The sequence below is a fragment of the Protopterus annectens genome, chromosome 5.part1, assembly GCF_019279795.1.
Source record: "Protopterus annectens isolate FY-2018-M chromosome 5.part1, PAN1.0, whole genome shotgun sequence".
NCBI lineage: Eukaryota > Metazoa > Chordata > Ceratodontiformes > Protopteridae > Protopterus > Protopterus annectens.
The window spans coordinates 436188604-436215398 of record NC_056736.1 but is presented as its reverse complement, the minus strand read 5'-3'; positions in this window follow the sequence as shown (position 1 = coordinate 436215398).

Genomic DNA, 26795 nt, shown 5'->3' with positions numbered 1-26795 from the left:
TAGCAATACATAATAAATATAGTTGGTGTCAGTATGCATACACACTCACTACAGGGAACAGGTGGGAGAAATGCAGCAACCTGAATTCACAACACAGCATGAAGCATAAGAGATGTACTAACCTTCACACTCACAGAACATTTTCCAGCAGCATACCAGCATGGTCCACGCCCTTACAATCTGAAAGGGCAATGCCTATCTCACATACCTTTTTATAGCACTGTCCTGAAATCACAGTGAGACATGCAATCAGTACACAACTGGCTGTATGCAATTAGCCAATGCTGCCTTACAATTGGTGCAGAGGCCATCACATGGACTTATGCAGATACCTACAAAAGCATTCAGTACCCACACTCCACACATGCAATACAATCATTGCACAAACCTGAGAAAGAGAGAGAGAGAGAGAAACAGAAATACGAAAATACTTCCGATACTAAATCCACAATAAGACAAACTTTGCGAAAGTAACCAGTAGACCCAGAAGAGGCAACGTTTCAAAACAAAATGCAGTAGTTCACACGTTAGAGTTAATAAAACGCTGCAAATACTGAAATGCTGCAATTAGTAGAAAAAACCCTTTGAGGCTGAAGTCACGAATTAATTCTGTTTATTGTGGAAAAACTTTAAGTGCTAAAATGCAATACACTTTTCGTCGCACAGTAATGCACAACTTCCTCAGAGTTGTGCATTGCAGCATTTCAGTATTTGCAGCGTTTTATTAACTCTAACGTGTGAACTACTGCATTTTGTTTTGAAACGTTGCCTCTTCTGGGTCTACTGGTTACTTTCACAAAGAAATACGAAAATAAACAGACTGACAGCAGCAAAACCAGCAGCAGCAGCAGAAAACTGCAAGCAGCAAGCAGCATCACTGATACAGCAACAGCTGCCACAAACACAGGTAATGCAAAGTAGCAGGTTAATACTGTGTTTACTGTGACACCTCCAAATGTATCATAGTTCACTATCTATAGGTATGTCCATGAGATAGGTTGTGTGTACATAGTCCTGAAATATATACATATGTAATATTGCGGTACATGTTGCCCATACTTAAAACTTCCATAGCTGAGAACACAAGGCCAGTTGTGCATATGATGCAGTAGTTACCAGGGTCAGTAGAGGTTACTCCTCATTGGTGTGGGACCACTGTGTATGTATGGCACTGTTCAGGTACATATCCGTAGTATGGCCAGGGATTAATATCAGTCTGTCATGTGGTGCTATGTCCTCCAGGGGTGAATGTAGCACACATCCAGGGATACCATTTCGTAACAGTGATGCTATGTGTTCTGCAATGATGAGGGTGGCTCTCACCTGGACATGTGAGAGGATAGGGAGGTTACAGTCATCTGGGATAACTAATACCACATGTGTAGGAGAATGGGGGGGGGGGTACCTGCACCTAAACTGTCTGCAACAATGTTGCCAATATCTGTGCATTTGGTGAATGTGAAGCATCTTAACACTGCTGACCACAGATGCCTTGCTGTCATGTGAATCTGCCCTGTGCTGCAGTAGCCTCCTACTATTGTTATACAATATGTCTGTATCTGTACTCCACTGGACAGGATTAATAAGTGGTGTGCAGTTGTTCTGGGTTAGATATGTGTGTGCACAGTACATGCAGTATGTGGAATGTCTGTGGTAAGCATATGCAAAGGTGCCGGCGGTGTGTGTTGTGGCTTCCACTGGCCCAATGGGCTGCATGGATAGCATCACTGTCATAACTAGTGAATAACTGTGTAATTACATGCATACATAGCAAGGTAGTGTACTGTGCTTGTGGTGTTGTTCGGATATGTATATCCAGGCTGAGTAATGTGTGTCCACATCACAGGGTTAGATGGCAACACACATCCAGTATGTAGGGATGAACACCCAGAGTGTGTCAGACGTGTCGCCTGTGCAGAAATATCCGGCCATTACCTGTGCATACCCCACAACACACACACATGCAACATATGGCAGAAGTACTATAGCAGTACACACATGTTCATAGGTTCATACTAGGCTATTTGCCCTAGGGCATTGGTAAGCCTAGTAGAATGTGTTTGTCTTTCGCCACCCAATTACAAGTTATGCTGCTATGCCCTTGTCCGACGTTAGTATACTGTGCCTCTGTCTAACAGTGACATAGAAGTGATACCTGGGGTACAACTATGATCTCCATCCACTCATCCAGATTCCTATGGAAGAGAGTCAATGAGGGACTCTGCTTAACCTGTAGTGTGAGCTCATTACAGAGTGAAGGGAGCCTCTCGGTTAGGAATATGCCCCTCCAGCATGTCCATGTATGTCAGTGCTGAGGTCCAGCTCTCCTGAGCATGTGGCTGTATGGGACTCTGATTGCCTGAGGTGCAGCATGTTCATTACTGCTGGGTAGGACATGGCTGTATATGGCACAGATTGCCTCTGAACAGGCAGTATGCCACTGAGTCCAGCTGGATTTACTTTACCTGGGCAGCATATGACATCTGTATGAGCCATTGCATCCCCTTGATGAGGTACTGTTGTCCTGTACCAGTTGCTGTAGGTGTCTGGTTAGGTACATCCCAAAAGGTGCATTGTATGCAATTATAGGCCAGATGATGGATGAGTAAAGAGGCACAATGACCTCCCCTGCCATACATGTGAATCCCTCATGATTAGCTGGGCTATATAACATGTCTTTCAATCCACGTTGGCCACGTGGTTGACAAATGACAGACCGCTAACATGTTTCTTCCCCAGGTCCCCAACTACGTCTTCTGTACTCAATGGCCTAACACCTATGTTGTACTTTGCCACCAATGTGGAGGCGTGGGAATCTGCATTGAATACTGATACTCCCCCTCCCTTGTTCAAGTGTTGGGGCCGACAAGAATGGTAACAGCTATTACTTGGTAGTACTGGTGTGCTCCTGTGAAACCTGAAACAGGTTCATGTTACTGCACAGATATCGATGTCCAGAATGCTAAGTAGGGTTTTGAGTGCGTGCATCCTGAGGTCTTTACTTCCGGTGTTGAGTAGCATCACTCTTACTTCCTCATCCTTTGTGATACAAATGGATGTGGGTTTGCCTTATGAGCCTTGCCCAATACAGGCACTATGGGTGTAGCAAGAGGCTCCGCCAAATTCCAATAGGACAGGGGTGACAGGTGCAAGCTGTCCCTAGCAAAGCATACCATCCCAAGATGGCAGGCATTGGCACACCTGTGAATGACACCAGTATGTCAGTCAATTGATGGAAGGGATCATCGTGCCTTGATATTGTGGCATTGTTCTTGGTGAGGGTAGGGTGCTACTCAAGGTCAGGGTCAAACTGTCTTGGGCTACGTGCTCAGAGAGCTCTGTACTGTCTCATGTCATGTAGTCCAGGGAGGTATGTGTCAGGTCATTCACACCAGCATGGACATTGACTGAGTCATACCTGTACTTGCCTTGGGGTTACCTGAGTGTTTGTGTTATGTGGCAGGTCATAGTGCAACAATGACAAGCAGTCACTTGCAGTCATGTGTAACATGGAAGTACGTACAGTAAGCAATGCAGATATCAGTAGTGAGTCACAGACGTGTTGAGAAGCTGTGTATTATGTGGAAGTAGCATACCAGTGAAATAACAAGCTAACAAATAACAAGCATATAAACAAAGGTAGATCCAGGAGGCCTGGATGTAGTGTTTGCTACAGCAAACAAGGTGTAGCAATGTCAGTAAGTTACAGCTCAGATATGCAGGCACTATAAACCTGAAACCAGATGTCCCCAGCTATGACTGGCAGAGTACAGCCTATTGTTACACACGAGTGCAGACCACAAACCTTGTTAATGTTAAATAACTGGCCTGAAGGCCAACTGCCTATACCAGAACTAATACACTTGTACACTGGGCCCTCAATCAGCAGTTCCCAACTTCAATGGATGAAAGATATGTGTCCTGCCACCACAGTGCTTGCCACAAACCTCCCTAATGTAAAACAACTGGCCTGAAGGCCAAGTGCTTAGTCAAAATGACTTAGAATGATAGCTACACTGTAATCAAGTTACAACCAAGCAGTAATAAGTACAATTTAATACTCCCTGTATAGAATGTGTACCATGTATTGCTGAGGTACTATGCTGATAACCTGTTTGTGTACCTTTCCAGATCAACATGGCTCCAAAAGGAACCCAGCATATTCTGCTGCAGAGGATGACGTGATTCACCAGAGCCTGATGCGTGACTATGCCATCCTGTTCTCACGCACCACCCAGAATCAGCAGGAGAGGTCTGCACTGTGGCAAAACCTACTTAGCAGGATAAATGATGTTGGCATGCATAATAGGACATATGAGCAGGTGAGACATCACTGCAGTGATTTGATTAGAAATGTCCGCCAGCGTGCTGCAGATATCCGCAGGCAACAGGTTGCCACAGGTGGGGGGGTGGCCACACACCCCCCCCCTCACCAGACAGGAGGGGCTACTGCTAAGTGTTGTGGATCCAGCCCCAGAACAACAACAGCAACAGTCATGCATCATGATGGAGGTTGGATCCACACAGCAGCAAGACACCGAGCGTGCAGGTAAGATGCCATATTTATTTATTGTTATTACTTTTACATTTGTTGACCAAGATAGTCTAGCTGGATATATGTCCACTTTCAGTAGAGGCCTGGGGAGAAAAGCTCCACACATAACATAATAAAGGCAGACAGACAAGTTGTTAATACAGACAGCCAACAGAATAGAAATATACACCAGCCTGTTAATTAAATCAGCATACATTTAAGGAACTCAAACAGTTTAGAGTCATACACAATGTACTGTCGGTTTCAAAGCAATTCTACCTAAAGCTTAACGGTTATGCAATAAGGCAAAAGCCATATAGATAATACTTAGGGCTCAGAAGGGTCGAGAAGTAGAAGGAGTATGAAAGATAAAATAATAGGGAAGAGGCAGGGGTCAAGAAGGGAAGTGAGGAAAAGAAGGAAGACAGTCAAGAGGAGGTGGGAGGGATGGGAGAAGTAGGTCAGAGCATAGAAGGACATCAAGGTGAAAGAAACAGGGTAGAAGCTAGTTTTTATGCACAATGAGGGGTTAAAGGTAAAGAGAGGGTGGGGAGAGGGACGTTAGCCTGGAGTCCAACAAGAACAAAGCCAGTGGTTTTGGAAGTACAGTTTGAGTTGACGTTTGAAGAGAGGTAAGGGTGAGATTAGAGTTAACTCCTGGTATGTACATATGACTGTTCTGTACACTGTTACTTCATGCACGCATAAGGTGTGCATGTGGTATGTATATTTTTATTTATTTTACATTTGTTGACCGGGCTAGTCTAGCTGGATATATTTCCATTTTCAGTAGAGGCCCGGGGAGAAAAGCTCCACATAAATTTTAACAAAAGGTCAAAAATAGACAATCAAATTGACAAATCATCATAAATGGCGAGACAATAAAAAAAATAGAACCCAATTACAGGTATACACATAAAAAAATCACCTTTATAAGGATAACAGTATTAGCTGTAATAACATCAAGAACAAGGCATAAAGCAGAGAGCAAAAATTGATTTATAATAATTTATAGAACTAATCTTAGTACCAAAAGGAGAAAGAGAAACTCTATCGTAGGAGAGGAGGAAGGGAAGCAGTTTAAGAAAAGTGAAGGAAAAGTAAAAAGAATGGAAGAGAGAGATTAACAAAGGGGAAAGAGGAAACAGACAAAAAAACTCTAGGGAGATAGATTGAAGCAGACTCACAAAAAGAGAGAAAGAAAATAAAGTAGTAGGAAAGCTCAGAGTATTAGAAAAGCACAGAAGAGGTAAAAGATTAGTCAGGTTTTGTACAGGAACAGAGCCAGTGGCTTTGGAAGTAATCTTTGATTTTATGTTTAAAGAGAGGTAGAGATGTGGTAAGTGTTATATCACTGGGAGCAGATTCCAGTTCCTTCCTACAGTATTATTGAATAGAGAGTCACCAGAAGAATTATTAGTCTTTGTAATAGTAGCCATAAGTTTACTGGAAGAGCGAAGGGAGTTTAGGTTGTTATAAGGGATTAAAAGTTTAGAGAGTATAGGGGTATTATTGGGTTGGTATAGAATTTTATGGGCAATAGTGAGTTGAGGGATTAACAGAAGGTTTTGAAGTTCAAGCCAGCCTAGAAGTTTCAGGTTAGTACAGTGATGAGTTCTGAAAGGGTTGCCAGTGGCAAAACGGGCAATGTTGTTGTAGCAAGTAGCCAGTTTGTTAAGGTTGGCTTTCCTTAGGTTAGTAAAAATTGGTGAGGCGTAAAGAAGAGTTGACAGAAGATGGGAGTGGGCAATCTTGGCTCTGGATGAAGAGGTTAGGAAAGGTTTAATTCTATATAGGCTTCCTATTTTTCTATTGACTATTTTAATGGTGTTGTTGATATGCTGATCAAAGGAGAGGTTATTATCAATTGTTATTCCTAAAAGTTTTGTTGTTGGATCAGGGGTGATGAGAGTGGCATTATTTGAGGAGATGGTGAAGTGCAAAGGAGTGGACCGTGTGCTAGGGGAGAAAAGGAGAAGTTTAGTTTTTTTGGCATTGAGGAGGAGGTCACGTCTGGTGAACCACGTTTCTACTGTGTTGAAGACATTTTGAGTAATAGATGAAAGTACATTAGGAGATGAAGCAGAGCAGATAAGTGTGGAGTCATCTGCATATTGAATGCAGGTTGCTTGTGGGATTGCTGAGTGGAGATCATTGATGAACAGGGAGAAGAGAAGGGGTCCTAGAATGGAGCCTTGAGGTACACCAATGGAAACGGGTGTGAGTGAAGAAATTTGGTTTTCCCACCGACCTGCTTGTTGTCTATTGCTGAGGTAGGATGTAAACCATTTAGTGGCAAGATTATCAAAGGAGAGGGATGTAAGAGTGTTAATTAAAATGGAGTGGTTGACCATATCAAAAGCTTTAGAGAGGTCGATGAAGAGAGCAGAAGAGAAGGTTGTCGTTACGGTTCCTATTGATGGTATCTACAAATGATAGGAGAGCAGTGGTAGTACTGTGATGAGGTCTAAAACCGTGCTGACAGTTTGCTATTATGTTGTTTTGAGAGAGATACTGTAAAAGTTGATGGTGAATACATTTTTCCATTATTTTTGCTAATGGAGAAAGGAGGGCAATTGGTCTATAGTTTGAGTATTCAATGGAATTCCCACCTTTATGTAATGGGATAATGTGGGAAATTTTCCAGATGTTTGGGATAGTTCCCTCTTGGATTGTCCTGTTTATAAGTATAGATACTGGATAAGCAATTTCTTTGGCAGCTTTTTGGAGAAAAAGTGAAGGGAGTTTATCAGCAGAAGGGGTACAAGGCTTCAGTTTGTGAATAAGTCTAGAGATGAAAGAGGTAGGAATAGGTTGTAGTTTAAAGTTATTGGAAGAGTGTCTTTGGTTTATTGGTGGGCAGGAGTACTACTATATGTCATCATGATATGTAATTGTGCATGTGTGATACAGACATTATGAGCAGCTGATGTGTATAAGGGAACTAGTGTACTACTGTACTGTATCATGTGCAAAACAAATGGCACACTTGTGCCCACTGACATTACTCTCTTCACACTTCCAGGTCCCTCCCATCTAGCAACGAGGCAGGCCATACATGCTGGTGAGTGTTTTTAACATTACCTGAAAAACAATTTATAATACTAGTAAGAGTAGTGTAACGCTATAGTAGACATGCTGGTGAGTGTGTTAATAATAACTGTAATAACCAGTTGTACTAAATTAAGAGTAGTGTAACACGGTACTGATGTGTGTGTTTACTGTGGGGTGTGCATGTGTGCGAGTGTGCCTGTGCCCATGTGTGCATGTGTGTTAGTGTCCATGAGTGCATGTGTCCATTTCTGAATGTGTGCGTTAGTATTGAAGTGCATCTCTGTCAAATATGTGTTGGGACTGTAATCTGTGTTCCCTGTTTTCCTCCCGTAGGTTCTGGTGCTGCTCTGGTGACCTGCAGCAGGGAACCTGAATCTTGTGCCCCAGGTACTGATGATGATGAAATGTCTGTAATGGTGCAGGAAGGTGTGTCTGGGTCCACCATTGGTCAGCCAATTGACAGTACACAGCTGTCAACCCTGTCAATGTGCACAGTCATCCTGCCGTTACATCCTTTGTCACCATTGTCCCTAGGTGATGGACAGTCTGCAGTGGGCATAGATCAGGGTAATGTGGTACCTGTGGTACATGCATCCCCACAAGGCAGCCATGAGCAGGGTCCTCCAATGGTACCACGCAGACAGTCGCCCATGGGTTCTCGTGGGGGCATCCATGGCCGTACTGCCTCTGGCCGACGTGCCCAAGGAGGTATGTCAACTTCCACTATGTTCAGAACTGTCATGCAGGCACAGGCACGTATGGAAAGGTACACCAGACAGGGTCTGAGGGAGCTGAGAGCATGTCTCACAGCCATGACAGACGGCATGCGTGACGTTGCGAATGCTATCAGTAACCTCACAGATGTCGTTGACAGACATTGTGGGGCATAGAACAGCTGCTCCACAACCAGATGTCCATGGGCCTGGGCGATGGTGTGTGTTTGCGGCGTCGATGTGGCTGTATGCCAGTAACAGCACCAGTTGGCAGTGGCCGTGGACGACAACAGGCCCACTCATGCACCTCAAGTGCCAGCACCAGCCCCAGCAATGCTGGGTCTGTGCTGTCATCAGGACGCCCCAGGAGACCACGTGCACGTGGCTCTGGACAGTCCCAACAGGGATCTGTGTCCAGTCAGCACACCCCTGCTTCTGACGACAGTACCCAGTCTGGGTTAGTACCGGATACGGCCTGTAGCACCCCTGCCAGGCACAGGTACCGTGTCCGTGCCCACAGACACTGATCTGGATGACCTGACAGGTGCAGTCTGTGGCTGTCCACAAAACCCTGTACATGGCAGCCATTATGTGTGACTGTGTGCATGCTTACACACATGCAGAAACCTAACACCTAGGGCAAACATATACACACACACACTGCACCAACACTGGTCCACCCTGTACTGCTGCCCCTCACAAACACACATACACACATGTCAATTGGTGTCACCAGTGGCTGGCTTGGGCATACCTAACCCACACCCTGTGCATATGATGACACTGTGCCACCTCCTGCATACTACAACATTGGTGCAGGAAAAGGTATATACGTTGCTGATGCACAGGGTGACTACATAGATGTGTATAAGTAGTAACATGTTTGTAACTGTTCAGTGTTCCAGTATGATTGTGTGTATATCCCAGCAGTCCTGCTGCAGTAACTGTATGAATGTCCTCAATTGTTATCTGCACCCATACTACTTACCAAAGTGTACCAGCTGCACACCATCACATGCTAACATTGACCATGGGAATGCGCATCATGTGCTGTTATGTAGATTCAGCTATATGTATCTGTTCTGTCACACATGCATTTATACACACCCTGCTACCCACACACATGCACATGCTCACCTGCCATTCCCATTATCTATTACCCTACATGAGTAGCTGTTGATACATGACAGGTACACATTTGAGAAGTGCACTATGTTGTTTACTACTCACTTCCTCTTCTCTACCTGTACTCACAGGGTGCAGGCAACCTCATCAGTTCAAAGATGTAATGTGCATCAGGTACTGTGGTGCCCTGATTGCCACATCAATCATGTTTCCCATACGGAAATACACACACAGACACATCCCACATCCACACACTTGCCACATACAGGCTTCAAAACACTATCTAGGTATATTCTGGTACATGTGTGTGTTACAGTAGCATGTAACACTATACTGAGTACTGGCAGTTGTCTGTTGTCATGTTGTTTGTATAGAATAAAAAAATTGTTTGATTATCCTACTTCGTTTTGTGGACATTACTTGAAGAAGTGTTACCTTACATGTGCTATTGGTACCACCACCTTCTCTTTTGTAGTTTTGTTTGTATAGGGTGCTGTCAACATCACTGCTTGTTAAGGGTAATGAGCACCCTGCAGTGCATAGCCCCATGTGGCAAAAGCCACATCCCACCCCCATCATTGTGCACACACACTAACCCCACCCACAGTAAAACACATACTTTCCATTTGCAAGATTCAAACCCATACCTAACTGTGTTATGTCAGTAGAAACAGACACATTAGCAGAGTGTGCTATATGCAGTAGTTGTGGAAACTCTTTCTAATGCTGTACTTAGAGGGTGCTGACATCATCTGTGTGTAGGAGGAGGGATGTGCACCCTGTAGTGTGTTTTCCCAGTTGGCAAAAGGCACGTATCACTCCCAGCATAGTGCACACACATAAACCCCACTCATACTAACACACATACATTCCCTTTGTAGGATTCAAACCCCTACCTAACTATGTTATGACACTGGAGAAAGATGCATTAGCAGAGCGCGCTATGCGAATTACTGGAGGACTTTAATACGGGTAATATAGTTATAGAGTCCTGACATCATCAGTGTTTCAAAAGGGGGATCTGCATCCTGTACTGTACTGTCACAGCTGCTAATAGGGGCATTTCCCACACACACATCAATGTGTTTGAGGTTTGCATATGTGGGGGATCCAGTACTCCAGTGTGATTTGTATATGGTTTGATTGCAACAATGAGGGATATACTCCCAGTGGTGAGCATTTGGTACTCATGTTTGTGATGATCAGGTCTAGTATATCTGCCCTCTTGTGGGGAGGTTGGTTACCTGTTCCATAGCTAAAGAATGTCTGATCTATGTGAACCCTAGAGCTTGGGTATTGTGTCTTGTGCAATGTTCACAGTCTATGTTTGGGTATCTGATGTCACCCAGTATGATGGTGTTTGCGGAGAAATCTATACTCTCCTGTGTCAGCATGAAGGCTGTGTGGGAGTCCTGAGTTTGAGAGGGTGCTGTAAGAGCTCCTCTGTGTCTCTTTCTATGTGGTCCAGGGAGGTACATCTCAGGTTGTTTGCACCAGCATGGACAATGACTGCCTCATAGTTGTACTTGCTGTGGAGTGACCTGTGTGCCTGTGTTATGTGGCACATTCTATCACCCGACAGGTAGCTAAATGTGACCCTCACCTTGCTCTGTCTGGGGGGCGGCACGTCTGTCAACAGCTCATGTCAAGCAAGTTCACACCCCTCATAAATGATGTGGAAACCTTCAAAGGCCCCAGGCCTGTTGAAAATATGGACCAGACTGCAGATACCTGTATAAAGGCATTCTATGGACACATTCAGGAATGCATGGATCATGACACCACATATGAAAGCATGACCCAATTCTCCAAAGGCAGATGTCCTGGGTGCCAGACACCAGCCATAAACACACTATACAATAGAAGGATGACACCACCACATGATACAACAACCTCCCAAAATGTGAAGGCACCACTGATGGTTATTGGAAGACAACTACAGGCACCCATACAATTGTCTAAGGCCATCTTTGAGAGAAGATTCCACAAGCCACTGAGGATAATCACAAGGCTGTCTGTAGTTATGTTAGGAACCTGGGTGGTACTACCCAGATATGCTCAGAGGTAATCCAAGATGTCACACAAATACAAAACACACAGACATTGCCATCATCCTAGTGGACGGGTTCACTGCTGCCTTCTCTCCCCCACCGCACCGAAAGGGCAAATATGTCTCGCGGCAGAGTGCTGCCCCCCCTGACATCACAGATGCTCAGATAAGAGATGCCCTTCCCAAAGCAATAAACACTGCATCAATGGGACCAGACAGTGTCCCAGGCTGTGTCCTACATGAACCACAAGAAGAGCTACACCCAGACATAACACCACTGTTCAATCCCAGACTTACTACACGATATGTGGCCAGAGAGTGGCGTACAGCAACAGTGGTCCCTCTACATTCAGGTGGTGCTTTCACGGATCCTGGACACTATTCACCCCATATGTCTGACTAGCTTTGTCTGCAAAGCTATGGCAAGGATCAACATGAACTTCACATATCTAGATATTGTGTACCTACAGACATGTCACCATACACAGTTTGGCTTTGTTAATGGCAGATCCTGCCTCTCAAACATGTTTGATTTCTTTGAAACAGTCACCAAGGCCACTGTCAAGGGGAAGGAGGTCTACACAGCCTACCTGGACCTTGCATAAGCCTTTGATACAATACCCCACTTGTGCATTATAGGGAAGCTCACCAGTGTACATATTAACCCCTATGTCACTATGGTTATTGCACACTGGCTCAAGGGCAGAACACACATGGCTAGACTTGCTGGAGCCATGTCAGCCTCCAACCTGGTACAAGTGGTGTCCCACAAGGCTCAGCCCTGGGAGCTGTCATGTTCATTATATATTTACCATAGGTACAGGCCAACATGGAAGTACTGTGGCTGAGCAAGTCGCAGGTGACTGCAAACTCTACTCGGTGGCATACTGCCTCTTCATAGGCAATCTGTGCCTGACATATAAAGCCATGTCAAACCCTCACTTAATGGCCATGCTGCACCTCAGAATATCCAGATCCCATCAGGATACATGCTGGAAAGACTTGAACCTCAGGAGTGATATACATAGGACATGCTGGAGGGGCACATTCACAACTCTGGAGGCTCCCTTCATTCTTGAATATTATCCCAATAGAGGTTAGGCAGACTGACTCAGTGACTGTCTTCAAGAGTGATATTAATGACTGGATGTGACATTGTAGGGTTACCCTGGGTATCACTTATGTGTCACTGTGAGACAGAGGCACAGTATACTAACCTTGGAAAAGGGCATAGCAAGACAGATTTACAATGCATGTTGAAAGCCACACACATTCTGGCTAGGGGATACATGCCCTGGGCAGACATCCCTGTATGAACCTATGGACCTATGTATCTTGTTCACCATTGGCCCTATGTGCTGTTAATCACCAATGCAATCTCAATACTATGGTAGCATGTGCAAAGGTCAGTTGTCAGTCACCTCTATGGTACAGTTGTGGGATATGTGTGTCATGTAGTAATGTCACAGCTGCCACATGTACACAGTCAACCCTATCCCCTGCCCATGGATGTACAACACATGTATGAGATGGAAACACATGGCCGAACTGTGGACTAAGCACTCTGAGCCCAGTACTGGCATAACCTGTCTGGTGGCATGAAATACTACAGTGACAGCAATACCAATCTGATGTGGATCTACACGGACAGCAATACAAGCATGGAAACACCGGGTCAGTTGTGGAGCCTAAGGATAGCATCCTGCATGACTGGCAGACATCTCTGCAGCTGGCACACAGGCATACATTAGGCCTGCACACAGCATGCATAACACATAGCACACAAATCCTGTGTGTCAAACAAGCACAGTCTGTACAGCTATACAACACTACTGCGCAGTTGTGTTAGGTACCTTTATTGTCCAGTACAGTGAGAACATGCTCACCAGGCTGGACAATGTGTAGGTCACAGTGATATGCTCATGGAGCACTGTGGTCCACCACATAACACAAACATACAGGTCAGTCAGATGCATGGACACATATGACTCAGTCATTGTCCATGCCACCACAGCTGATGTGGGATGTCCCTCACTGGGATACATAATAGGGAACATGGAAGGGATCACTGAGCAAGTGACACAGGCTGGTAGACCCCTGACCTTGGTTGGCATCAGACCCTCACCAGGGATTCTGACATATTACTGAATGCTAATGAATTAGTGTAGCTACAACACCCTGGCTGAACGGTTCTTAGCATGCTGTCACTGCATTGCTGTGGAATAACGTCTTACCACTCCCACAACAGGTGAAAGCATGCAGCACCTGTACATCAGCAACATGTAGACTATATGCCCCAGACCAGGTGTGTATCCCTCACTACTAGGCTGATAGCATCTACATCTCACACTGTATATACACATCCCACATGCAGCACCTGCACAGAAGACCACAGTCATAATGTTACCCTGTGCAAATACCATGTATTCACGTGTCAGGCATCACACATGGTAACTATTGAAGGTCACAGGTACATATGTGTATTTGGCACACACATACATCATGTGTGCATTGCCATAACTGGTTTAATCAATGTCATGCATTATTGTGAGGGACAACCCGCACACATGGGCATTCTGTGTGGGCAAAACACACGTGGCATGTCTGTACTCAAAAGCCATACATAATTGTGATATCGTTTAGAAAGGGGTATGTGCATCCTGTAGTGTGTTTTCCCAGTTGCCAAAAGGGGGATTTCAGTCATACATACTTACCCCCCCCTGCACACACACTTGCTGGATCCAAACCCCTATCTAACTATGTTATGGTACTAGAGACGGACGCATTAGCACAGCGCACTACTGCGAGATTTCCTTTCACATGATATACTTATAGGGGGCTGACATCATCAGAGTTTAGACAGTGGAATGAGCATCCTGTGGTGTGTTTTCCCAGTTGCCAAAGGGGATGTTCTTTTCATGCACACTGACACACACACTTACCCCCCTGCACACACACTTGCCACTTGCTGGATTCAAACCCCTACCTAACTAAATTATGACACTAGAGATGGACGCATTAGCACAGCACGCTATTCGCATTACTGGGGGATTCCCTTTCACATGATATACTTATAGGGTGCTGACATCATCAGAGTTTAGAAAGTGGAATGAGCATCCTGTGGTGTGTTTTTACAGTTGCCAAAAGGGATGTTCTTTTCATACACACTGACACACACGCTTACCCCCCTTCACACACACACTTGCTGGATTCAAACCCCTACCTAACTATGTTATGATACTAGAGACGGACGCATTAGCGCAGTGCGCTATTCGCATTACTGGGATATTTTCTTTCACATGATATACTTATAGGGTGCTGACATCATTAGAGTTTAGAAAGTGGAATGAGCATCCTGTGGTGTGTTTTCACAGTTGCCAAAAGGGATGTTCTTTTCATACACACTGACACACACACTTACCCCCTTCACACACACTTGCCACTTGCTGGATTCAAACCCCTACCTAACTATGTTATGACACTAGAAACGGATGCATTAGCACAGCGCGCTATTCGCATTAGTGGGAGATTCCCTTTCACATGATATACTTATAGGGTGCTGACATCATTAGAGTTTAGAAAGTGGAATGAGCATCCTGTGGTGTGTTTTCACAGTTGCCAAAAGGGATGTTCTTTTCATACACACTGACACACACACTTACCCCCCTTCACACACACTTGCCACTTGCTGGATTCAAACCCCTACCTAACTATGTTATGACACTAGAGACAGATGCATTAGCACAGCGCGCTATTCGCATTACTGGGAGATTCTCTTTCACATGATATACTTATAGGGTGCTTACATGATCAGTGTCTAGAAAAGGGAATGAGCATCCTCCGGTGTGTTTTCACAGTTGCTAGGAGTAACATTTGGACCAAGTGTGTGAGCATGCCCAGTTCAGCCTTCCCATGGCATGTTGTGTGAAAGATGTCTCATTTATCTAAGTGTGTGAGCATGCCCAGTGTGGGCTTTCCATATGTTGAACTCTGCAGCACATCACATTTGTGGATGAGTGTGACCTTCAACAAATACCTCCAGTTTATGGTTGTGTGTTCTGTGCCATGTTGTGTAGTTACTGTCCAGATGCTTTTTGTGTGAACACAACAGGGAGTATACTGTGCCTGCAGGTTTTGCATGGGAAACTTTGCACACAATTGTCAACATCCATTCATACTGACCTAACACTGTAGTACTGTATAGTGTAGTGGTTCAGTACTTTCACTGTGGTGGTCAGTATCCTGGGCTTTAGTCCTATCACTGCTTTACATTTCCATAGTGTGCACAACAGCCTGGTTAGGGTCCAGTTGTGCACATCTGCACAAAGGCGGTGCCTCTACAGACCATGGTAATTACTGCCCCATAAGCTTAACAAGTGTAGTCTGCAAAGCTATGGAGAGGATCATAATTGAGCTCATAAACAAAGATATGGGGGACATGCAGACATCGTACCCATCCCATTTTGGCTTGGTCAAGGGCAGATCATGCCTTTTGTACTGGGTTGACATCTTCAAAATGGTCACTTAGGCCATTGTTGGGGAAAGGCAGTCCATACAGCCTACCTTGGCCTTGCAAACACTTTCAACACAATACCCCACTCAGGTATTGTGGAAAACCCTAACAACTGAAATGTAAACCCATATGTCACAAGATGGGTTGCAAACTGGCTTAAGGACGGGACCCACAGGGTTAGAGTTGCTGGCACTATGTTAGACTCCAGGCTGGTCACAGGTGGTGTCACACAGGGCTCAGTCCTTGGCCCCTTTGTTTGTCATGTACTTCCCAGAAGTACAGGCCAACATGGGAGGACTTTGGCTGACAATGTTTGCAGATGACTGCACACTGGGCGCCATAGTGGACAGTTCATCAGACACGGATATCCTTCACAAGGGACTCACGGTAACTGATAGCTGGTGCCAGAGCCATGGCCTGAAGTCAAAGTGCACAACATGTGTAGACATACCCTTCAGGAAAGGCAAGGTAACCCCAAGCTACCATATAGGTGGCAATCCTCTGAGCACAGAGGAGGTTATCATGGACCTGGGGACCCAGGTTGACAGTCACCGTTCTTCTGACACTCACGTTGCTAAAGTGGCTAGAAAGACCTTCTACATTGCCCACCTGATCAGGATGGGATTCACATCCAGATCTAGTGGGTGATTGTTCCCTGTACTCTTCACTTATCAGAACGGTGATCAAGTAGAATGCCCTATTCTGGATGTATCTCACCCAACATCTGCAGCAATTGGAGACACCCTGAATGCCCCCCACCTAAAGGATCAAGGAACCCCAACAGCTGTCATATGCTGCCAGATTGAAGACACTCCCACTCTATTCACTCACATACCGTCTGCTTAGAGGTGACATGTGCCTGACATGCAAGGCCATGTCCAAACAGGGATTAATGGACATGCTCCACCTCAGAATCGGCAGATCCACCTGAACCACTAGTGCAGGTGACTTACACCTTAGCAGGGATGTACGTTGGACATGTTGGAGGGATGGAGTTATCACCGGAGACTCCCTATGCTGTGGAATACAATCCCGGTCCATGTGAGGCAGAGCACCTTGCTGGCTGTGTTCAAGAGGTATCTTGACCTGTGGATGGAAGGTCATACGCTTAACCCGGGGATCGTCACTGTGTCACTGCTGGAGAGAGGCATGACAAAATAATGGGCACAGTACTGTTTCCATATAAGGGGTGGTGTATGCCAACGAACTCTGTGCTAGGCTTATACCTGCCTTAGGGAAGATAGCCTAGTATAAACCTATGTACCTATGAACCTATCTGACCATGTTGCATTATGTTCAGATGTGAACTACTTACAACAGCCTCATCCAACATCAGTAGTGTATTCCACAACATGGGTGTACATTGGCAAACACTACCGATGTGCCCTAGGCCATTTCTAATGCTAGTCGGAGAGTGTGTTTGTCCATCAACACATTGTAAGTGTAGTTTGCCATGACATATGTCTTGTTTAGTATACTGTGCCTCTGTCTACCTGTGACATAACATTGATACCCAGGGTAAACCTCCCATCTCCCATCCACTCATTAGGATTCCTGTTGAGGGGACTCAACGAGTGTCTCTACAGACAACCTGTACTGGTAGTTTACTCATGCGTGGGGGGTGGCTTCTGTGTTATGGATAATGCAGTACAGCCTGTCCTATGTATGTCAGTGCTGGGGTTCAGGTCCCTCATGTGCATAGCTCCCTGCCATTCAGATTGTACAAGGTGCAGCATGTGCATTGATTCCAGCTTGGACATGGCTTTCTACATCAGGCACAGCTTGCATCTGGGTGGACAGCATGGCAGTGTGTGGAGCTGCACTCTGTTTAATCAGGCAACACATTACATGTGTTCCAGCTCTTTCATACTCCTGGTGAGGTACTGTTGTGGACTTTACAGGTGCTGGATGTGTCTGCATGAGGTACACCCCACAGGGGCTGTTGTGGTCATTTCTAATGCTGATGAAAGATAACTGCAGAACCACAATGACCTCCCCTTAGCTAGATGTCAGACAGCATGGACCATGCAATCACAAATAAAAACAGGACCCTCTCCACAAAGGGAAAGTGTCCTGTCTGGTGGACCCCAGCCATAAACAAATTGTATGACAGATGAGGGTTACTAATGCAAAACAGAGCTACATCTCCAAAAGAGAAGACAGCTGTGATCAGCACTAGTAGAAAGCTACATTATCTCGTAAAGACATGCAAGGTCAACTTGGGGACATAAATCACCAAAGACAATGAAGGTAACCACACTGCTTTCTTCAGTTATGTCAGACACCTGGTTGTGAACCCTCAGATATGCTCAGAGTTGGTACACAACAGCATATATTCCAGTGACCTGACAGATATTGGCAACATTCCGGCGGACAGCTTCAGTGCGATTTACCCCCTCCCTCACCCCCAAAAGAAGATAGTTATCACTTCTGTATGTAACCTCACTGTCATCTTGGATGTCCATGTGAGAGCCGCACTCAGCAAAGACAAGTACACAGCATCCATGGGACCTGCTGGTATCCCCGGTTGCATGCTATGTGAACTCCAGAAGGGGCTGGACCCGTATATACAACTGCTATTTAACCTTAGTCTTGCTACAGGATATGTACCTGAACACTGGCGTACGGCAACAGTGGTCCCACTCCACAAAGAAGATGCCTCCACAGACCATGGCAACTACCACCACACAAGCTTAACCAGCCTTGTCTGCAAAGCTATGGGAAGAGTCATTATGGAGCTCTTACACAGACACATTGCTGACCTACGGACCCTTGTTCCCACCCAGTTCAGCTTTGTACAGGGCAGATCCTGCCTTTTGCACCTAGTTGTCTACTATGAAACTGTCAGTAGGGCCATCGATGAGGGCTACGCAGTCCACACAGCCTACCTGCACTTGGCTAAGGCCTGTGACGCAATACCCCACTCAGGCATCATAGCCAAGCTCAACAGCTGACATATAACAGCATATGTCACAGGATAGGTTGCAAAATGGCTAAGAAACAGAACCCATAAAGTCAACATTGCAGGTGCCTTGTCAGATTCGAAGCCAGTCACAGGTGGTGTCCCACAAGGATGTGTCCTGGGACCCCTCTTAATTGGTATTTACTTTTCAGATCTGAAAGCAAACATAGGGGGGTTGTGGCTGACAAAGTTTGCAGATGACTGCAACCTAGGCACCATAGTGAATACATCAGCCGGCACACACATACTACAGAATGCCGTCACAAAGGCGGATAGCTGGTGCCAGACATGGCCTGAAACTGAATGCAACTGATGTGTATTCATCCCCTTTGGGAGGAACAAAGTACCCACAGATCAATACATAGACAGCAACCCACTGAGCACAGACAACAAATCAGACACCTGGGGACACATGTAGATAGTGACATCTCTTTTGACACCCCAGTTGCCAAAGTGGTTAGGAAGACTTTCTATCTTGCCCACCTTATCATGGAGGGTTTTCCATCCAGATCATAGGAGGCCATTGTTCCACTATCCTTCTCCCTTATCAGGCCCATGATTGAATACAAAGCCCCATATGATATGTACCTCGCCCAGCACTTGCAACAGCTGGAGACACCCCAAAAGTACCTACCATGAAGATCAGGGTTCTTCAACACATGTCATATGCTTCCAGAATAGAGGAAATCCAGCTTTGTTCAGTGTCATACCGCATACTTACAGGTGACCTATGCCTGACATACAAGACCATGTCCAATCAGGATTTGGTGGACATGCTCCACTGCAAGCAATCCAAATCCACCAGAGCCATGAGAGCTCAGGATTTGAACCTCAGCACATACATGTATAGGACATGCTGGAGGGACAGAGTCATAACTCAGAGGCATCTCACACTCTAGCAGAGTATCCCAGTTCATGTTTGACAGAGTCCCTCACTGACTCTCTTCAGGAGACATCTGGACAACTGCATATGAGACAGAGGCACAGACTAGACAGAGGCACAGTCATGTTATTCAATTACGTAAGGGGTCATAATGTGTCACTACTAAGTCAGAGGCACAATATTCAGAATCTATTCTGTACACTTATTACCACTATAAGGGGTGGCAATAGCCACATCACTATGGCTAGGCTTATACATGCACTAGGGCAGATAGCCTAGTAGTAGACTATGACACTATGAAACACTGGTGTATGTGTAGGTATTGTCAGTCAAGCACTATGATGTGGTTTGGGGGGCTTGATATCTCCCTGTATTCCAACATTGTTTTGTCTATTCCTTCTAGCATGTCTAGGGATCAGTTGCTAGTGTCCTCTCCTGCTCAGCTGGTGAACCTGGGAATATTGAGGCAATGTTACACTTGCCTCATGTACACTGACAACCCTCTCCTTCTCCCATTAAACACACATACATGTGAGAGATGCAACTATATAGCCAAGGTGGAGGCTGAGCTCTCTCAACATAGGACTAGTAAGACCAGAGAGAAGGTGAAGGTAATCACACACATCACAAACCCAGTCTCACATGGCACTATCACAACTTAAAATCATACACATAGACACACAAAGACATACTCGGAGGCTCTGATCAGAATTCTACCAAAACGGCAGTGGCCACCACAGCAGACACTCACACAACTGCCTCCACAGGGCACAGCACATGCAACACATTGACCACATAGTCGGTGTGCCAAACAGTCACAGCCCTTAAGGCCAAACACAATGCCAGACACACTTGTCATAGGTGACTCCATAGTCAGACACACTGGCGTCCGCTCACCAGATCGAGTGCGGAGGAGGTCACAGTAAGCTGCCTATCAGGCACTGGAATCCACCACATAATGCAAGCACTCAGGTCACTCAACTGCAAGTACAAGTCTGACCCAGTCATTATCCATGCTGGTGTGAACGACCTGAGATGTACCTCCCTGGACTACATGGAAAGAGACATAGAGGATCCCTCTGATTATGTAGGCCAGGCAGGTATGACCCTGACCTTGAGCAGTATCCTACTTTCACCAAGTATGATGCCACATAAACAGAGACAAGATGATCAGCTGTAATAATTTGCTTAAACTATGGTGTCATTCAAAGGGGGTCCAATGTCTGTCTGCCTGGGATGACATGCTGGACAGGCCACGCTGATTTGCAAGGGATGGCTTGCACCTGTCACCCCTGGGCTTCCGGATTTCGGCTGATGCTCTTGCCACCCCCATTGTGCCTTTTTTATGCAAGATTCAGATTCTACACCTACTACCCTAGAACACAGAAAAGGAAAGACACTAAGGGTAATGCTGCTCAATGCCAGAGGTCTCAACCTCAAGCTGCACACACTCGATGCCCTTCTCAGTATGTAGCACATTGATGTCTGTGCTGTGCCTGAAACCTGGTTCACAGCTTCTGACAGCACCCCGGCAGTATCGGGTGTTACCTCATATCATGCGTTCCGGCACCGGAATCTCGACAACACCAAGAAAGGAGGGTGGGTGTCCATATTCATCACGGACACCCTCACCTCGAGGTTGGTGGCAACACACGATGCATCGGAGACCATCCAGGTGCCAGTAACCGTAGGCAAGACTGCTCTGCAGTTTGTAGCATGTTACATACCATCCTCTCCAACTCAGGTATCTCACACAGCTGTCCTGAAAACACTGGAGGGGATATATGTATCTCCAAACACCATCCTACTGGGTGATTCCAACTATCCAAATATAGACTGGGATCACTAATCAAGCCACAACACTCTAACACAAAGGTTCCAAGAGTTCATACACTCAAATGCCATGGAACAACTGGTCACCATCCCCACAAGTGGAGACAACATACTAGAACTCATCATCACGAACATGGGGTCACACTGTTCAACACCAGAAGTATACCCATCATTGGTGAGATCAGATCATGGACTAATCTCAGTGGGGGACAACATCCCACCCGCACCCCAGATAGAAAAACAAACAGTGAAGACCTTCTCAGATGCCGACTTCACATTTCTATGGACTGGTGTGGTCTCTTTCAAGGCCCCCAGGCCAGCGGACACCATTACCCAAGCCGCTGTATCACATACAAATGCCTTCTACCAGCACCTCCAGGACTGCATGGATCAGGCAATCCCAAACAAGACAAAGACTCTTTGTACCACAGGCAAGCATCCAGTCTGGTGGACCCTAGCCATAAACAAGCTCTACAACAGAAGGAAGGAGCTACTACAAGATAGAGCGAAATCCATAGAAGGGAAGACACCCCTGCTCATTGTGAGTAAAACACTGGGTTCCCCCATACAATCATCCAAGGCGAGTTTTGAGAGTAAACCCACTCAGGACTCAAGGCACAATCATGAGGCCTTTTTTACCTATGTTTGAAACCTGGGAGGGAACTCCCAGATATGCTCAGAATTAGTTGGGAATGATGTAAATATCACTGAACCTACAGACATTGCCAACATACTGGCTGACAGGTTCAGTGCAGATTTCTCCCCCCCCTCTCCACAACTGGAGGGGTATCTTCACCAGAGGATTGTAGCCCCCCAAACATCTCCAATGCTGGGGTGAGAACTGCTCTATCCAAGGCGGAAAACACTTTATCCATGGGACCAGATGGTGTCCCCAGTTGTGTGCTCCATGAACTCAATGAGTAATTACACCCACAGTTAGGGCAGCTGTTTAATCTTAGCCTCACCTCAGGATATGTGCCCAAGGTGTGGCATATGGCAATGGTGGACCCACTTCACAAAGGAGGTGCCTCCACCAACCCCGGAAACTACCATCCCATCAGCTTGACAAGCCTGTTCTGCTAAGCTATGGAGAGGATCATAATGGGAATTATAAATGAAGACGTAGGGGACTTGCAGACATTGGATCCAATCCAGTTTGGCTTTGTCAAGGGCAGATCATGCCTTTTAAACTTGGTTGACTTTTTCAAGACAGTCACCCAGGCCATTGACATGGGCAAGGCAGTCCACACAGCCTACCTTGACCTGGCAAAGGCTTTCAACACAATACCCCACTCAGGTATCATTGAAAACATCACCAGCTTAACTGTGTACCCATACATCACAGCATGGGTTGCAAACTGGCTAAGTGACAGAACACACAGGGTCAAAGTTGCTGGTGCCATGTCACACTCCAGAGCTGTCACAAGTGGTGTCCCACAGGGCTCAGTCCTGGGCCCACATTTGTTTAGCATCTACTTTTCAGAAGTATGAGCAAACACAGGAGGATTATGGCTGACAAGGTTTGAAGATGACTGCAAACTGGGAAGCATAGTTGGAAACCCATCTGACACAGACATCCTTCAGAAGGGTCTCATAGACACAGATAACTGGTCCCAGAGCCATGGCCTTACATTAAACGCTAAACAATGCATAGTCATACCCTTCGGGAACAACCGGGTTACCCCTAGTTCCCATCTAGGTGGCAATCCTCTAAGCACAGAAGAGGTTATCAGGGTCCTGGGCACCCAGGTTGACAGTAATATTTCGTTTAACACTCACATTGCCAGAGTAGGCCTAGGGCAGTTCCTGCTATTAGGACAGAGGTGTGACCTGGTAGTGTCAGGGTGCTGATGTGGGTTTTGACCCTGTTTTCTATTACAGCACTGATATCTACATTCTCTATACTGTGTGCGTTTACACTGCACGCATTTATACTTCTGGCATTGGGTAGCATTACATCTAGGTTACTATCGCTTGTGGTACCTATGAGGTAGGTTTGTGTTTATTGTGGTTTATGATCGGTGTGGGTGGATGTTAGTCGGGTCCTCAGGTGTGCATACGGTACATGGTATTACATTACTTAACACATGGCATTCATGCCTCAGGTGGTGCTGCAGGGCTGCCTCTGTTGGATGCACATACTACACTCCCTGTACATGTTTGGAAGCAGGTTGTGTCATGTTAGGCATCCCTGTTACTATATGAGTGAGTCGGAGCGGGTATCAGTCCCAGTGTTCCTACTGACCAAGTGTATGTGCTATGCGTTGCCTCTTTGCCAAGGCCAGGGCATACTGGGCACGCCTCCTTCTGCCTACTGGGACAAGGTCAGGTTGTTCCTCCTCCGAGTCACCCTCTGCCTGTGGTGGCCTTGGCAATGGTGGGGGGATGTTAGGCCCAGCCCTGTGCTGGTCCTGCTGCAGCTGTTTCCGCAGGATCATATTATGTAGCATAGCACATATCATGACCATTTGGGTACATGTAGTTGGTGTGTACTGCAAGGCTCCACCAGATGTGTCCAGACACCGGAACCGTGACTTGAGCAGCCCAAACACACGCTCTATGACATTACGTGTTTGTGCGTGTGCCTCATTATGGCGTTCCTGTTCAGGTGTGTGTGCATTTCTGATGGGTGTCATCAGCCACGGCTCAAGTGCATAACCTGCATCCCCCACTAGGTGTCCGTGTGGGAAGTCCCCATTGGCAAATGATTGGTACAGCTGCGTCAGATGCCAGATGTGGGAATCGTGGCAGCTCCCAGGGCAGCCAGCACACACATTCATTATTATGCCCTGGGCATCACACATGACCTGGCAGTTGATGGAGGGGTATCCCTTGCGGTTAATGTAGACTCTACCCCGCTCACCAGCTGGTGCTTTGATGTGTACATGCATGCAGTCTATTGCACCCAGTACCTCAGGGTATCCTGCTATTTGCTGGAAGAGACGCATATTGCTGGCCACAACCTCATGGTCATTAGGGACATCTATATGATCACCAACATGTGCTGACATGGCATCCAGGAACTGGTGCAGTACCCTGGAGGCTGATGCCTGTGATATCCCCATCATATCACCAGTTGGTCTCTGGAAGGTACCTGTTGCTAGTATTCTTAGGCCAACACATACCTTGGTTTCCACTGGGATGGGTTCCCCTCTGTTGGTTCTGTGTGTGAGATGTGGCCTGCACAGCTCAACAATCTGCTGCAGAAGGTCTCTGTCCACTCTGTAGCGCTCTACTATCTCCAGCTCATGTAACCCATGGTAGGTGACCCTGGGCCTGTATACTCTTCTCCTTCTCCTCACTCTGGGTTGTCTGTCAGCATCTGCATTGACACCACCCTCAGCAATTCGCCTTTGCCTGATTATAACAGCTATGGCAGCCCCTAGCATTTCTGCTGTGAGTTCAGCTTTTTCAGTTTTCAATTCTGATAGCTTACTTTCTTGCAGTATCTCTTGTGAGAAACACCCTGCACTGCTCTTTGCAGTGTTTTAAGTGCTGGGTTGGGCTTCTAGTCTGCCTGCATAATTGCCTGCTTCCAATTGTTTCCAACAATTAACTGCAGCAGTATCCTCTGGCAGTTTCCGTGTAATTTAGTTGTTTCCTGTTTCCTCTCTGTTTCCTGAGGGGGAGCAATGTGCACACCAGCTGAAACACGCTCACAGTCACCTAAATGCACGCACACATCCCTACACGGTGTTACACGCGCACACACATCCTTACACGGTGTGAACTAGGCTGATTCATGTTAAAACGCGCGCAGACTGCCTTCCACATGTGCACTCCCGCGCAAACCATTGTAAATGGTTTGCAACACGCTCCCACATGTTGAACCTGCCTTACACGCGCGCACACACACGCATGCACATATATCAAGAAACTTTGAGTGTAGGGATAGCGTAAACCTTCAGTTTCTTGACTTTCCTAGTGTTCTGTTGGGACACACCTCCCTCCCTGAAGTCTGTCTGTCATCTTTCACCTTACATTGCCCTCCAATCTGGTACATTTGTATCTATCCTTCCCCCCCGTGATGTCACCTACCTCTTACTCTGTTCCTCCCCCTTCTCTAACTCTTACACTACTCAGAAAGTGCTCATTACCTATGTCGCAGTGTGATTCAGTATTGTAACCCTCATTTACATAGGATTGCCTAGTAATGACTAGTTACATGTCTTACACGGAGCTTCCCCCCCTTGACAACCACTAAACGGAGGCCATATTGTTTTGGTCTGCAAGTCCCTCCATTGACATTACATGTAATACATAAATCCCACAATTGTGGGCTTATAAGCTTCGGTTTTAGTTTTAGGTAGCACCCCGTTTGCGCTGGTGTGCGCTGCAGTTAAACCTCAAAACCCCGTGAAAAAAGTTATATTACATATTTTTGCAACACTTTTTCATGCCAATGGCCACATATTTGGCCATTGGCATGCTTAATAAAACGAATGCACCCTTTATTTGGAGTTGACATAGCTCCGTTTTTAATTTTGCAGAAATGTACTCAGTTGTCAGCTGAGTACATTTCTGCAGCTAACACGTCCGTTACATGGACTGGTTTCTGCTTCGTGGATCGCTCAGATACCTCATTTGCATATCTTTCAGCTGCAAATGAGGTATTGAGCATTTCCACGCCCAGTCCGTGTAAGAGACGTGTTAGCTGTCTCTTACATGGAGATTTGGGCTGTTCCTGAATCGGGAGGCTTACACGGAGGCTTACACTACTGTTGAACTCCGTGTAAGCCTTCCTGAATCCGGCCCACTGAGTTTCAGACTTCATAACCTTCAGAAAAATGCATGCTAAAGCAAGACCTGTTATTCTATCAACTGTCTCAGTTTATACAAGAGTAATATTTAGTACTGTTTATATGTTCCTCCAATATATTTGGCCTTGTCCAGATTTCCTGCATTAACTGGTTGAGAGGTACATGCAAATAAATTGCTTTATAGAATTAGGCATATCCAAACCTCTCAACTGTACCCGATTTTGGCTCAAAATGTTGCTCTTCCCCTAATAATCTCTCCGCAAAATGGCAATTTTGGAAGAAAACATGGAGCTTTTACAATTAATAAATAACTGTAATAATCAGTTATAGATTGCTTTTATTTCAGAAATGCATGTAGATTCTTTTAT